The sequence below is a fragment of the Camelus bactrianus genome, chromosome 1 (genome assembly GCF_048773025.1).
Source record: "Camelus bactrianus isolate YW-2024 breed Bactrian camel chromosome 1, ASM4877302v1, whole genome shotgun sequence".
Classification (NCBI taxonomy): Eukaryota; Metazoa; Chordata; class Mammalia; order Artiodactyla; family Camelidae; genus Camelus; species Camelus bactrianus.
In genome coordinates this window covers 56,537,294-56,551,308 of record NC_133539.1, presented here as the reverse complement: position 1 = coordinate 56,551,308, position 14,015 = coordinate 56,537,294, and positions in this window count along the sequence as shown.

Here is a 14,015-nt window from a genome sequence, read left to right as displayed (position 1 = left end):
AAACAGACAACCATAAAACATTTTGGGGGTAGTCATAGAAAATTTACAAAAGTCACTCATATTTGACCACAAAGAAAACCTTGACAGAGTACCAGAATCACATTCTCTGATAGTAATTTAATAAAGCTGGAAAGAACGAATGTAAGGATGACCAAAAGCCATACACAGAGGAGCTCCAAACAAAACTAAAAGATGCCTATAAAGCAATGAGAAAAGAGCGCTTTACACCAAAGCCCAAATGTCACAGTGGAAACTGTATTCAGAAGAAAAGATATGCCTTAAATGCTTTTATCATTAAAGAAAATAATATAAGAAATAAAGTTAGTTTTTATCTTAAGAAATTAGAAAAAAAGAGCAACAAGATAGACCAAAAGAAACTAGGAAGAAGGAATTAATATTACAGCTAAAATGAACATACAGGAAATGAGGTAGAAAGTAAAAATAAATCTGGCAAAAGATCTGGCTTAAGAAAAAAACCCTGAGCAAAAATGGATAAAACTAAGAATTCTGTAGAAAATGACAAGCAGAGGAGAAATTAAAAGTATGAGAGAAACCTATGACAGCAAACTGAAATCCTAAGAAAATGGACAATTCCCTAGTAAAAATACACATTACCAAAATCAATCCTAAAATACGATAAATATAAGTAGACCAGTTAGCACAGAAAATCTTGCTGTGTACTTTAAAAACTTGCGTTGGAAAGACCCCAGGATTACATGGATTCATAGCTGAGCCTTAGTTGACATTTAGTTAATTCTCATGTTATTTTTAAATAGCCAAGACCTAGAGCAAAAAAAAAAAAGGGGGGGGGGACCCTCTTCATTTTCATGTTTAATATCAAAGCTTGATATATAGTTGGCATATTTCATGTAATCCAAGATGCCAATGATTGCGAAATTCACGTTATTCTACGTACCAGGACAAAAACACTTTGTTAGCACTTAGAATTTTTACTTTAAATTTACTCAAATTTAGGCTTATTTTAAAAGATTATCTTCTGTCACTCTTGTGCATCATAAAAAAGAAAATGTTTTCATACTAAGAGTCAAGCCCTTCTGAATCACTTTTCAATTCAAAGCTACTGATGTCTGTGTTTTTGCATAAAATACTGTCCTCTACTGCATCAAAATCATAGGTAATACCGCCTTTCCCAAGAGAAGGGCCCATTGTCTCCAGCTTTTTTCCCCCAAACTACTGACGCTCACTTGGCAAGTTTAGACACTGCATCTCTCTTGTTCTTGCTCTGGGTGTCAGTGGAAGGTTTCAGACAAGTTCACACAGGCACCGGCAAAGACAACTATGTCACAACTTAGGCCTGGCCTAAGGCAATCCTCAGTGGCACCTTGATTTCAGAGATACAGTGAAACAATCTGCATCACAAAATTGATGAAACAGTACAAAACCGTAACCTCACACATGGAATACAGGTGCAAACATTCTAGGTAAGGTATCGGCAACCAGAGTCCTGCAATACTTCAAAGAAAAAATGACCAAACACCAGACCCTCAAATCCGAGGAGCAGTTGGGCCATCAACAGGAAGAGAATTTGAGTAAAGATGATCAAGCCTTGACTAGAAGAGTGCTAGTATCACTTTTTCAGAAGAACAGTACTTGACCAGGGGCCCAGAGACCCAGGTTATAATCTTAGCTCAGTCACTGAGCTTCTGTGTGACTTGGACCTGTATGTGTCACTCCCTGGTCTCAGTGTCCTCAAGAAAAAGAAGGGCATACCCAAGGTCTTTTCCAGCTCTGATATTCTGAAAGCCTGTGAATCTAGGACAGTGTCTCATCCATGAAGAATTCAGCCCGGCTTTTGTACAGAACTTGGTGAAAGTCAAACCCTCAGTTATTCAGGTAGAAAACTGGTCACACTGCCCAATAAATTCTCCTGCTCTTTAATTTCACACAACAGTGCAGGGTCTAACCACAAATACAGTGAAAACAAAAAATTGCCAAGTTCCCCTCCTCAACTTATTCCAGACAAATGTTCATGTCCTGGCTTCTTTCTGACCCCCTATTAAAGCCTCAGGAAGCCTCCTGTGCAAAGCCCTTGGTGCGTCCAGGACAAGGCACTGAGCCTGCTTTTACTGCTGCCTCAGAGATTTCTCACACGCTCACTCTCTCTTCCTGCAGCTCCTTATTCTCCTCTTGATACTTCTTTTATTTAAAATGAATTTACATATATTTATTTACTTTTTTATTGTGGAAAAATATACTTAACATAAAACTTACCATTTTAACCACTTTTGAGTATACAATTCAGTAGCATTAGGAGCATTCACATTGTTGTACAACCTATCTATCTAATTTTTACATTAAAAAAAATAACCACATGACCTTAGTGACAAATTCAAATAGCACCTGAAGGCATCAGTGAAAAATTAGTCTCCTAGCCATTTGTTCCAAAGGAAATCACTCTTAAACATTTCTTGTGGCTCTTTCCAGAATTATTTTTAATTTATTTATCAGTATATACAGTACGTACAGTACATATTTTAAAAATACTTATACAAGCAGTTTTTTTATTTTTAAAGATTTATGCACATTGTGCTGTCATTCCCTTTTCATTTATCTTGGAGCTGTTTCTGTGTCAACACATACAGCTCTACCTCAATCTTTTTGTTATTTTTAAATGTGTGATTATAAGATAATTGATTTAACCAGTATCCTATTTATAGCATTATATTGTCTCTAGTTTTTTGTTGCTATTGTTTTTTTTTCTTTTTGTAACTGCTATTTTTGCGACTACAAATAATGTTGCAGTAAGCATCCTTGTACACATAACTTCTCATACATTAGCTACTCATATCTGGAGTCTCAGTTCTTAACGGTGGAATTCCAGGATCAAAAGGGATATGCATGTAACTACTTTATTTTAAAGACTCTCTTCTTTGTAAAGTCTAAACGTGAAATGGTTTTGTTTCTCAAACCATCACTTTCAACTGTGTTATTCTGAATACCCTTCGGGCTTTTAAGGGCATCTTGAGCAGATTCCATACCTTTCTAGTCCATTTAAAACTTCAAAGCTGAGTCAGAGCTCTCCCTTTCCCTTGAGAGACTTGGAAGGGCTCCTTCAATGATTGAAACAGTGGAGGAATGGAAGTGAGGGAAAAGGCAAACCCTTCTTGACTTTAAACATCTCTTGTTGGCTATGCTGCTTCTCTGGCTAACCAGGTAGATGGTTGATGTTATCTGTGTGGCAGGCATCAAGATTGTTTGTTCTTTAGCAGGACCTTGTGAGGCCTCCTTCTCTGTTGCACAGTTCTCTGATGTGAGCAACATGGCTTTAGCTCACCCTCTTCCATTCCATCTTAGCTCTCACCACTGGACCACTGGAGTCCACTTCACAGCTGTTGCTCCCTGAATGGGTAACCATCTTGGATGGAGCACTGGCAAGATAATTCTGTAGGGTCTTCTCAGTCCATAAAACAACGAAGTGTCCTTGCCACACTTGGAGTCTGCATTCACTGGACTTTGGGAGGAGGGGAGGGGAAAGCATCCCTCCTTCCCTTTCCCAAAGAAGAAAGGAAAATCCTCTCAAGGAGATTGTAGTAGCCTTTTCTCACAAGACCACCACCATTCCTCCCATTCTTCCCAGTTTTCTTAAATTGACTCAGCCTGAAGTTGAGGTGTGGTGATGGTAGTTGTGCCGGGTTTGCTTCCTTCCAGACACCCTGGGGAGGTATTTGCCCCATCTGAAAGTGATCAGTTGATGCCTCTCTTGAAAATGTATGCATATCTAGTTTTTCTTACTCGTGTCTAATAGTATGAGCTTTGGTTTTAAATGCAATTTAAGAAGAGAAAAAGTCCCTCTCAATTTCTTGTTACATGCATTTATCTATTTACAAATTACTCTCCAAAAAGGTTATATGATGTACACTATCATCAACAGCAAATGGGAATGCCTGTTTACCTAAACCCTCCCTAACACTCGCCTCAGCATTTCTGAAGATCAAAGCTCCTGGCAGAACCAAACTTCTCAATTTACTTTGTCTTCTACAGGAGCAGGAAGAAAAAGAAACCAGACTGTGAATACAGAGTCCCAATCCCCTGCACCACCAGACTTGACACACTGCCAATCCATTGCAATTTTTTGGAGGGAGTTGCAGTCAAGGACTCAGCTTTCCTTCCCCGATCCCAACCAGCTATGCTCATACACACATCTACATTTCTATGCCAGATGCCTCCATTCAGAGTCCTCCTTGTTGGGGGCCTTGGATGAGGCGCTCTTCTCTACTTTGACTCAGTATATTTCCACTACTAGCCCTTCTCTCTCTCTCCTTCTCCCTGGCCCTCAGGTCCATAAATAGAAGCGTTTTGCTCAGGGCTTTTTGACAGTGAGATGATTGCTCTCATATGTACTGCATTCACCTGAAAAGTTTTCAAAATATGTACATTAAGAACCTAAATGCCCAGCAATAAGGATGGTACAAATAAATTTTGGTGCATTTATAATGTAGAATACTATGCAGATATTAAAAGTGATAATGGAGATAAAAGAAAAGATGCTTATCACTGGTGGTTCAAAGCAGCATGTACACTATATTTGCAATTATGTAAAGAAAAAGTATGCAGACAGGAGAGTTACCAATGGTTGCCTCTGGGTGGTGAGGTAATGCATGTTTGATTTTCTCGCCTATCTGTATTTTCTTACCTAGGATGACCACGTATTATTTCTGTAATAAGAAAAAACAATGAAAGTTATTATTTTTAATGTGCATACTCTTTGAATGAGTGATTCTATATCAAGAACTCATCTTAAGAGTACAATTTTAAGCATGCATGAAAAAATTTAGCTAAAGTAATGTTTATTGCAAAGTTGTTTACTATGAAGCAATCTAGTAAAAATCTAGAAATAACTTAATTTCCAGTGTTCAGAGATTGGGAAAACAAATTTTAATACATCCATAAGTTATATTAGGCAGCTAAATTAAATATTTAATTACCTGAAAAGAGGCTCATAGTATAGCAATGGTTTTTTTTAAAAACAGCAGGTTAACACAACACTGTATTTCCATAATCTATGACCCAGAAATTCCACTTCTAGGAAATACTAGCACAAAGAATCAAGTGTAAATATCTTGACTGTGTCATTTCAGTGAAAAAGTAGAAGCTACACAAATTTTATCAAAGGAGAATGCTGAAACAAATGATAGTCCACACTCATATAGTGGACTACTGATAACCATGAAGATGTAAAATAGGACATCAAAATCATGAAATGTAGGGGAGAGGAGTAAGAAAGTGTAGACTTTTAAAGAGTGTGTTTGAGCTTATATGACTACCAGGCTAAAACAGGTAGATATAGTAATGGTTTAGCATACTTGAAAACCAGAGTAACCACAAATCAAAAACATATAATAGATTCACAAAAATCAAAAAGAGGAGAACTCAAGCATATTACAAAAGAAAACCATCAAACCACAAAAGGAAAAACAGAAAAGAAAGGAACAAAGAAGAAATGTAAAATCAACTGGAAAACAAGGTTTAAAATGGCAATAAATACATATGTATCAATAATTACATTAAATGTCAGTGGACTAAATGCTCCAATCAAAAGACATGGAGTGGCAGACTGGATAATAAGACAGAAAGCTACAATATGCTGCCTATAAAAGACCCACTTTATGGTGAAGGACACACACAGATTGAAAGTGAAGTAATGAAAAAAGATACTTCACGCAAATGGAAATGACAAGAAAGCAGGAGTAGCAATACTCTTATCAGACAAAATAGACTTTAAAACAAGTCATTAAAAAAAATAAAGAAGGACATATAGCAGACTACTCAGAAACTTAAAAACAGTTAAATTCCTATCAGCTCATACAAAAAATGTCATGATATTCTTAGGTGAAGATATACACACATGGAGGAATTGTGAAATACATTCTAAAACTTTTATTTCCATACTGTTTCAGTAGCTTTACCACAAGCATCTATCATCATTCTACTTCTGTCTTAATGAATTTGACTATTCTAGATCCTGCATACAAATGAAATTTATACAATATTTGTCATTTTGTGACTGGTTTATTACATTTGGCATAACATTTTCAAGGTTCATCTTTATTGTAGCATGTGTCAGACGTTTATGCTTTTTTAAGGCTGAATAAAATTCTATTATATGTATATACAGTATTTTGTTTATCCATTCATCTATTGATGAACATTTAGTTTGCTTCTACCTTTTGACTCATGTGAATAATGCTGCTGTGAACACAAGTACGCAAATATCTGTTCGAGTCCCTGCTTTCAATTCGTTTGGGTATATACACAATTGGAATTACTCGATCATATAGTAACTCTACATTTCATTCTCATCAACAAGGGTTTTTTTGGTTTTTTGAGGTAATAAAATTACTTTAAAATTGACCATCATGATGGTTGCACATATCTGTGAATATACTAAAAGCTATTGAATTGTAAAGTTTAAATGGGTGAATTGTATGTTGTGTCAATAAATAAATTTGTTTTTTAAAAAAGAAAAAAAGAAAAAGGACATTTGCTTAAGAGCACTAGGGCTGAGCCCTTCTTAACTTCTATCCTCAAGAAGGGCTCAATAACCAGAAAGCTTCTCAACCTCAAAGGACTTACCAGCATCAACTGTGTTGGATTCTGGACATCTAGTTTCAGGGAGTCTTGTGCTCATGAAAATTCTCCCTCTGGCTGTGTGGGGCCACAATGCATTAAACATTTGGTGACGAAAGTGGGTTGGAGAATGTCCATTTTATTAACTTAATTATTTTTAATATACTGTTTACTTCTGTTTCCCACAGGTGTTCCCCTCTGTATCTTGTTCCTGCCCATCCCATGGAGCTTACTGTTGACAAGTGAAGCCTAGGAGACAGGTTCCCTGCTAAGACTCATAATGGCAACTCTTTCCAAAGGCCTCCCATCATCGCAGCCAGCACCAGCAGAAGATGTCTCTCATCTTTTAAAGGCTTGCTGAGGGTTGAAAAGTTAACCTGAAAGTCATTTAGGGGCATGACTGTAACATGAAAAAAAAAAAAAAAACTAACAGTAATCTACTAATTACTCAGTCCCTCTGGTTCACACAAAACGAGCATCCATACATGTAAGGACCAGAAATCTTCCAACTTGCTTTATAGGAAATAATTTAATTTGTGTTCCTGCAACAATCCTTACCTGTTGTGTTATTAGAATTCTGGAAGGCATCTGCCTTTCCTGTTCAAAGATGATGCTGTTGCTGCCCTTACTTCTTGCGATAGATTTCTCACATTAGCATCATCTGTAAGTTTTTTAGGTATGCACCTAGTGTTCCTATGAGTATTCACTTCATCTCTCTAGGCTTCTTTCTTCATTTTAAAAATAAGAATGTTGAACTAGAGTATTTCTAAAGTCTTTGCTAGTTTTGATATTCTATAACTTATACCTAAATAAGTTACAGAGGAAAATATTTATTTGGGGGACATTTTTCTTCTTTTAAGACATTTAGTCTCTGTTGGCACCCCTTTTTTTCTATCTAGGACCACCGACATATTAGGCTCTCCTGCCTCTGATTAAGCCAGAAATCAAGAAACCACACAATCTAGTTCCAATCTACCTGTCCAGTTATCTTCCATTGCTTTTCTCAAAGATCCCTCCAGTTCTATCAAAAATGGACTGCTTGCCTTGATTTCTTCCTCTGAGTTCATGCTCATGCTATTTCCTCTACGTGGAATATCTTCTCCCATCTCTGCCCTTTGAAATCATAGCTATCTTAAACCAAGTCAAGTTCCCTTTTCCCTGTGAAGATTTCTCTGTGTGGTCCTTGAGAGTAGAATGCATAACGTATCTGTATCCTTAGTACCTGTCACAACACCTTAAACCAGCAAATGATTCCAGAATATTTGATGCTTATATTATCATTTGAATTGTTACTCCTTATTTAAATATCTTAGCTCTACTACAAAACTACAGGGACCACGTACATAATTCTTTGCTTCTAGCAACATATTGCACAAAATGAACACCAATAAGAAGGAGAATCATATCCCTTTTGCCTCTAGGTTCTGAACAATAGAAATATAAATCCAAGAAATTTACGCACTAATCTAAATATCAGCTTTTTAATGGTAATGTTAGATTGGAGTACAGCCTCTATTAGAAGTCAAAATGAGTTTCATACTCTTTCCTCCCAAATTGAACTTAACCACCCAAGCTTAGGCAGAACTTGTACAAACACAGGCCATCTATAGAAGCAGGGTCAGTTCTAGTTAGTCTGCCATATGAAGAAGAGAAGAATGCATATCTTCTGTGGGCAGGATTATTCCACAGAAAGCCAAGAAAGGGCTTGGCTATGTAAATGCAATGATACTTTTTCTAAAACAATAATCACACAAGTCATTCTATTTCCCGCAAGAAACAAGTGGGAGGTGAAAGAACAAAGGACTGAAGCTTTCTCCCTAACACTTCCGAGAAAGCAGAACTATGTTTTGGACCATGGCAAGAAATCATGGAAAGGGACAAGTTATCTCCTACACTTGACAAATATTTGTGGAAAAAACAGCAAAAGATAATAAAATAAAAGATAATGTCACTCTGATAATAGTTCATTCTTAGAATGTGCCATTCACAAACCAACCACAGCCCTCTATATAGTAGTGCAAACTGGAACTAGCCTTTGTAGGTCAGTTTGAGGTCAGGCAGGGAGCATCTTAGGAAACTGAGCTGGGTCTGAATTTCAATGCCTGCTGTTACTAGTTGGTTAAAGACTGAGAGGCCTGGGAATTCTAGTGGCTTTCAAGTCAATTTCAAGGTAAAAACTCTGGGGCCTTATTTTAAATTCCAAGTGGATCAAAATTAAAAGGGAGTCAAGGTGATGAGCCAAGAAGCCAAGAGGGTGGAGTGTAGAGGTTACCTTTTTCTTAAGAAGGATTGGCATGAGTGACAGGAAGAGGGGACCTTTAGGGCTGAACCTGATCAGAGTTCCAGTACTAATGTCAATCCATTGATTCCAGGTTCTAGGTCTCAGATAGTATCATGGGAGATTCTACAGCAAGAACAATGGCTCTCCCCATCCTAAAACATCACACCTGCCAATGTGACACAGGGGTGCCCTTCCATTTGATTTACCTTGAACTCCCCCACCCTACTTAAGTAGACTCATTAATGTCACAAACAATTCAGGCAGAAATTTTGTCTTCAGAAAGTTTCTGTTAAAATGTGTGTTTTCTCTAGTTCCCTATAGTAATATCTCAATTTATAATTCAGCTGGCTACCTGAGTAATTCCATATTATGAGACACTTCACAAGTTACCTTCAAGTAATGGCCCAGAGTAATATTAAGACCTAAATTAAAAAGCTTACCAAAAGCTTGTGAACCAAAAGGTCAATTCAATTCAACATGCATTATTGGAAGAAAAGGAGTATTATATATGACAAATTTATTCAGTAAAAAGCAACATCAATTATTCTGAAGATGGAACCCATTAAGCCATTTCTGCTAAAATCAGGCACGAAACAGGAAATTTCCAACATCGTTGTTGACCATTACTTTGTAGATTCTGGCAAACACACTATGATGAGGGAAAAAAAGTTTTTCATTGTTATAAATACTAAGAAGATACTAAATTATTCATTTTTTATAATATAATTGTTTATCCAGAATTTTTTAAAGATTCTCTTAAAAAATTTAATGGAGTTAAAATTAAATTAGGTAAGGTGGCTGGATATAAGATAAAATTTAAAGCCTAATTGTTTTTCTTTACGTAAGTCTGCTATGTAAATGGGGAAAATATTTCCTTCAAAATAGTGACAAAAACCAAAAAATGTTTAGTAATAAATTAACTAGAAAGGGAGAAGTACTTCCAGAATAGCAGAATAAGGACCTCCAAAGACTTACACCTTCTTGAAAGCAACAAGAACACTCACAAAGTTGTCAAAATCAACTTTTTCAGAACTGTGAAAATTAAAGCCCGCAAAACCTGAGGAGCATTTATTCAAATAAAATGGCTGAATCTCAATAAGAACAACAAGCTTTGTGGCATTTTAACCTGCTCTAGTCCCATTTGCCTCACCCTAGTGCTGCAGTAGTCTGAAAAACCAACAGCCTCACAACTAAGACAGTTGTGAAAAACAGCAGTCTAGCAGCCACTGGAGAGAACATAAGCCCCATCCAGAGAAAACTGTCATTATTTGACTTGTCAGGCAGCTCCCTGGAAAAGTCACATAAACAGGGCTTGTCTTTATTTGACCTGACTCAGGTCTTCATCAGAGGAATACTCTATCCCAGAGGGTTTGACAAAGACAATCAGTGACAACTTTTTAATATCACAGTTGCCTAAGGTAGTAATTCCAGTTGGAACAAATAAGAAGCTGGCCAAAAAGACTTAAAAGAAAACCTGGAGAATGAGATGTCCAGATTTGAAAATTTCTGACACATTCCTGGGAATGTAGAAAGCCAAGTGCACTTGCAGGGCTGTGTGAATATCCAGAAAAGACCTAAGAAGTCCATAATCTCTCACCTCTGGCTGACTTGGAGGCACTGAAAAGCAGGAGGTGAAGGCTAAGGCAGAGCTGTAAACTTCTGGAGCATTGAATTCTTGCCTCAAGACACATATACACAGAGATCTTCAGCAAAGGGTGGGAAATTTATTGGTTCAAGTCATTTAATAAAATCTCTGTTCCATCATTAACTACTAAGCTAAGTGGGCAGAAACTTTAGTGGCTACACAGGACAAAAGATACAGATTTCACAAAATAAGTCCAGGAAAGTCACTAAACAAGCAAACCATAGCAGCAGCTACAACAACAATTACAAAAAGAAACAAAAACAGACCCTGAGGGTGGGTGAAATATGATTTACAGATTTGCCACATTATACAATTTAAAATGTCCTTTTTTTAACAAACAAAAAAAATGAGACAAAAAAATAGGAAAGTATGGCCTAATACACAGAGGGCAAAAAGCAGTCAGTGGAAACTGTCCCTGAAGAAGCCTAGATTTTGGACTTACTAGACAAAATAATTAAGTCAGCTATTATAAATATGTTCAAAGAATTTTAAACAATCACATATAAAGAGTTAAAAGAAAATGATGTCTCATCAAAGAATATCTATAAAGACATAAATTATTTTTAAAACAAACAAAGTTAAAATTCTGAAGTTGAGAATTACAATAAGTGAAATCACAAATCCGCTAGAGGATTTATAGCAGGTTTAACAGGTAGAAAAAAGAATCAGCACACTTGAAAATAAGTCAATTGCAATAATTCAGTCTGGAGAACAGGAAGAAAAAAAAAATGAAGAAAGCCTCAAAGACTCGTGTGACACCATCAAATGTACCAATACAAGCATAATAGGAGTACCAGAGGAGAGAAGAGGGATAAAAGGGCAAAAACAGTAATTTAAGAAATAATGCCTTAAAACTTCCCAAATTTGATGAAAAACATTAATGTACACATCCAAGAAGATCAACACACTGTAAGTATGATAAACACAAAGAGACCCATACTTGGGCATATCATAGTCAAATTGTAGATAACCAAAGACAGAATCTGTAAAGCAAAAATAGAAAAATGGCTCTTTACATACAAAGGATCCTCAATAAAAATTAACAGCTGACTTTTCATCAGAAAGTATGGAGACCAGAAGGAAATGGGATAACATATTCAAAATACTAGAAGGAATAAAAAAAAACTTGTCAACTAAGAAAGTTTTCCTATATTCAGGAAAACTGTCCTTCAAAAATGAAGGAGAAATTCAGACATTTCAAGGGAACAGGAACTGAGTTTGTGGCCAGCAGATCTGCCCTACAGTAAATGCTAATGGAAGTCCTTCTGGCTGAAATAAAAGGACACTAGACAGTAACTCAAATTCACATGAAGAAATAAAAAGGACAAGTAAACATACTACACAGGTAAATATAAAAGACAGTATAAATGTATTTTTTTGTTTGTAACTTTTTCTCCTAATTTTAAAATAAACTGTATTACAAAGTAATTCATCATAAAACTGTATTAATGAACTTATAATGTAAAAAAGGGTACAAATAATATTTGTGCAAAAATAATAGCACAAAGAAAGAGGAGGGAATGGAGCTATATCGGAGCAAAACTTTTGTATACTATTGAAATTAAGTTGGTATTACTCCAAAGTAGATTATTTGAGTACAGATGTTAATCAAAATGCCCAAGGCAACCACTAAGAAAACAAACAAACAAATAAATAAATACATGTGTGTGTGCATGTGTGTGTATAATCAAAAGAAACACAGTAGATCTGAGGATTTAGTAGATAGAATTAAGGACAATCATTTTAAACCAGTGTCAATATAAAATTCAAGATTCAAATTCCTGGGACATAAAGTCTATTTGCTATAGTGTGGGTCATGTCCACTATTGTGGTCAAAAGAGTGAGGTTCCAAAATTGGCAGATCTCTAGAATTGCACAGGAGAAATTTTCCCAAAGAAGTGTATTTGGAAAAGAAATAAATAAATTATGACTACTAAATGTTTTAACACTTTGTTAACTAGAATTTTAATAAATCAAAATGGTCTATTTAATGTGACTCTGCCAGATAATAATATACAGAAAATTTGTATTATACTATAAATGCACATATATTTGTGAATGGAGCAATGTGGATTAATAGTGACTGGGTAGGAGATTAGAGAGTAGAATGCTATGTCAAATTTTTGAAATATTGAAAGAGGAGATTGGTTTCCTAAGGAAGTTTGAAACAGCAAGATCTATTTTCATTACCTAAGTGCAATATTGACTCTAGTTATAACTCATGTGAAATTAAATTGACATAAACCTGAATAAACTGTAGTTGGTTTAAAAATTCCAAACAAAGTTAAAAGATAAATGAGAGATTGGGGAAAGTACTTGCAACACATACAACATATTAACACACAACATATATAGAGTTACTATCTATAATATATAAGAAATTCTTACATTTCAAAAAGAAAAAGACCAGTAACTCAAAAAGAAAAATGAACTAATTATATGAATAAGCAATTTATAGAACAGAAAATCCAAAAGGGGCAAAAAGAGAAAACATGAGCAGCTTCACTAGTAATCAGTGAAATGCAAATTAAAGGAACAACTATTCATTTATCAGAATGGCTAAAATTATACAAAGCAAATTGGTATAGCCTTTTAGAAGGTGCTCTATTAACATTTTAAAAAGATCAATCTCATACCTGGGAGTCAACACCTCGGAAATTAAAGTACCAGGGCATTTGGATATACATATAAGGATGTTTATTAAAACACTGGTGGCAGTGGCAATTGTTTAAAAAGAATTTGAATGTCATGAGTAGGGACACTCTTGAATAAATTTTGGTACATCCATACTGGGGAACATTATGCAGCCTCTAAAATAAAAGAATGAATTAGAGCTATACCTGTTGAATTGGAAGGATTTTTGTGAGATTGTTTAATGAGAAAAGCAAGAAGCATGGAAATGTTTACACTATGATTCCTCATTTTGTAAAATAAAGATATATAGATAAGATACAGATCTAAATATATATCTATAAGATATATATTTATATCTATCTATCTATCTATCTATCTATCTATCTATCTATCTATCTTAGCATGCTTAACTTTTAAGAAGTTGAGAGTAATGAGGGGAGAATCAGGTAAGAAAAGACTGAAAAAGAGGGTGTCCAAAAGAAAACACAGCCTACACGAAATAATTCCATGTGTGCATATATGGATGGACAGATGCATAAAAATATGCATGAAATATGATCATCAAAACATTAACAGTAGTTATTTCAGGGTTTGGGGGGTTTATTTCCTTCCTTATACGTTACAAATTTGAATTTTTATAGTAAGTAAAGTTTATATACAATGAAAGAAGGGTTATTTATTTTAAAATATGTATGTGGCCATTGCCATGGAGGATGAAGTTGAGTCAGAAATATTTTCTGCCTTGCAGAAATACCCTACCTTGCAGACCCTGACCATTAACAGAGAGACAAGAGGATACAGTCAGCTGTCACATGAAGACCAACTTCGTTAATGCTGTAACAGAAGCACAGGGTGCTGGGAAAGAGA